Consider the following 3142-nt stretch of genomic DNA (forward strand, 5'->3'; position numbering starts at 1 on the left):
AGTATAGGTGGGTAGATGATTACTAAACATTAGTTGTCAATCAAAAGTGGGTATTTACAAACACATTGGTTGTTGAGCACAAATCGCACCCTGAAGTGGAATTTGTATGAGTGTATGGCTAATTGTTTATTCAATGTTCAGGGAAGCTGTGATATCATGAATGAGCAGTAGAATTTATGAGGTGGAGAGGATATCTGCTCTTTTGGAACCAATATTGCCCTACATTTTGTCGTTTCTCTCCTTTGAAGAAGTTGCTTGAACTAGTTTGTTGTTGAAAAGCTGGAAACAAGTATGACCTACATTCCCAGATGTTGTAGTTGGTGATATCAACATAAAGAAAAGAAGGCGAGAGGTGATATTGAAGTCTTTGGAACAAACTTTGCTGAACCGCCAGGGGTAGATGATAAGTGTTAAGAAGTTCAATCTTATGTTGGAATTATCGAATTCAATCTTATGTAGGTTGTAGAAGTTCAATGCCTTGGCTTGTTTGTTAGTAACAAGTGAAGTCAAAGAGTTGGTACTTGCTTTCTGGCATAGTGGACTGTAGAATTTACCTCAATTTATCTTTTTAGTAAATCAATATATCTGTTGGATTTAAGTTGTTGTAGGTTGCAGCCACCAAGGGAAAAAGTGAAGCTATCATCTATGCAGAAATTGAGTCTGAAGGGTGTCTGTGCTGATGGTTAAATAATGGCGAGTCTCATTTCTGGGTGTCATTTGATTGAGTATTTGGAAATTGATAGGTATAAGTGGTTTGAAAATCTAGAGTTAATCTTAGTAACCTCAACGAGATCTGTTTGGAAACCATCTATGATCTTAAATGGGTGGAGATCAAAGCTTGTAATGCCAATACATTAACTACCCATCGAATATTACCATTGCCGATTGTGACCAATGTAACCTCTTGTAAGAATCTCAAATTCATAACGGTTTATCAGCTCTCCATGAAAAAGGAGTGGTTCAGCAGCGAAATTTCAAACTTTCCACTACTAGAATACTTGCAAATAACTGAGTGTTGCGGAGGGGAGAGTGTTAGGATTTCAAGTCCCAGTCTTAAGACATTGATCTTAAAATGCTGAATGGAGCTGATTGAAGCTAAGATTGAGACTCCTAATCTTAAGTATATTTGAATATCAGGGTGATCTGGCATCATAAAAGTATGTTTGAATATCAGGGTGATCTGGCATCATAAATTTTGAATGCTTTGTCTTTGTGAGAAGCAACTCTCTCTTTGCGCCTATGTTATGAAGTCAACACTCAATGGTTTGTTGAATATATTGGACTGCCTGCTATGTCTCCGAAGTTTTTGAAGTTTTTGAAGTTTTTGAAGCTTTTGAGTTTACAATGTCGTATAGTGGAGCCTAATATTGTAGTTTATACTTGAAGCATGCGAGAATGGAAATATGTGCAATGTTCTAGGCTTGATTACATACTTTCTAATAAATTCATATGCTCTTCCTTAATTTGATTAGTGGAGCCTAGCATAATGTATTTTTCTTGTCTGTATAACAACTGGTGCTCATTGCCTTTTATTTATTTTCTTTTCATATCACATATAAGATGCATCTTATTTACGAAAGGAAAGACTCCTCAGTGCTGCCAATCACTTCCAGTCTCATGTTGGCGACATTGCATAAAGGAATTTAAGATCGAGCATGATGTCTGGCGAGTGATTCATGATGTAAGAAGTTATTGTTTGGAGGGTGGTGAAGATCCCTGTCTTCTTGATTTGGATGTTTTTATGTGCATATTTTTAATGGTATAATCTTATTTTTGAATCTGATTGGTTTACAGCTTTATTTTTCTTCTTTCTTTGGGTATTCGTTAATCATAATATTGATGAATGATGGAACGGAAATTGTTATTCATGTTATTAGAATGCTCTGTACGCTTGTGAGGCAAATTAGCTTATATAGAATATATTATTAACACTACATTAAACTAGTGCACATAATTAACTATAGGAGAAAGTCTAATTTATGTGAATATTAGTGGTTATAATATGTCCTTTACTGTTTTTAATGTGAATGTGTGGAGGCACTCTGCTAATTTGTAATACGAATGACGTGGCACTTGATAAAATCTCTATTCTCATCAACAACGCCATTAAACTATGCTGAATTTTTTTTTTTTTTTGGTCTGCACTAGGTGGGTCCTGAATGGGTCTTAATTGTTGGAGACACCTTTAAATTCGTACGACAACCCATAAGGTGGTTCAGAATGGGCTCCAACTGTAAAAGGCACCTTTAAGCCTGTATCACAACGCAGACTAATCCCCACTCGCACCGGGTCGGCCCATAAGGGGTAAAATGTTGGCCAAAGTGGTGACTCCATACGAGAGCGAAGCTTGAACTTCTGACATTTTTTAAAAAGTGAGAGTACCGAATCACTCATACGAACCAACTTTGGTTAAACTATACCAGACTTTAATCCCGAGTTCTAAGCTGATATTGTTACAAGTTTACTAATTGTTGTATTAAAGGAATATTGAGATCACTTGTGGTTGAACAGATGATGTGGCACTTATAAAATCTATATTTAATTGCCTCTTTGGACATTTTGGTTTCCAAAAATTATTCTTTTTTAAAATTTAAAAAAGTCATTAGTGCTCCTAGAGCATTATTTCTTTTCCATTCATTACTCATCATGTGGATGGTTCAGCCCGTCATAATAATTTACATGCATACATGGCAAATTCTGATCCTAATAAATAAAAATCTGTTCTTTCTCAATTGTAAAAGGTTCTTGCTTTTTGTAGGAACTGCAAACTGCTTGGTTGTTAATTACAACCATGAAAGGGATCCTTTAGGTAAAAAAAGGTCTCTTTTTATTCACAATGAATTGATTGCTATGTTCTCTCATTTTATATATGTATTATCATTTTTTTTTCTAAGAATAACCTGAAGGCATGTGATGGATTTTACTTCTATTTAAATTATATTATAATTTAATGATACTATAAGTCTAATAATTCCAATGTTCTGAGCTTTAATGTATGCTATAATAAATTCACAGGCTCTTCCTATCAGGAATTCACCATTGCGTTTTTTCATCAGATTTTAGACGTTTTATCCTTCTTTTCCCACTTTTTTTTCTCCTAATGACTAAACCAAATTGACAAACTGTTTTTTCAGTACCAGTA

Source organism: Citrus sinensis, chromosome 9, assembly GCF_022201045.2.
Source record: "Citrus sinensis cultivar Valencia sweet orange chromosome 9, DVS_A1.0, whole genome shotgun sequence".
Taxonomy (NCBI): Eukaryota; Viridiplantae; Streptophyta; class Magnoliopsida; order Sapindales; family Rutaceae; genus Citrus; species Citrus sinensis.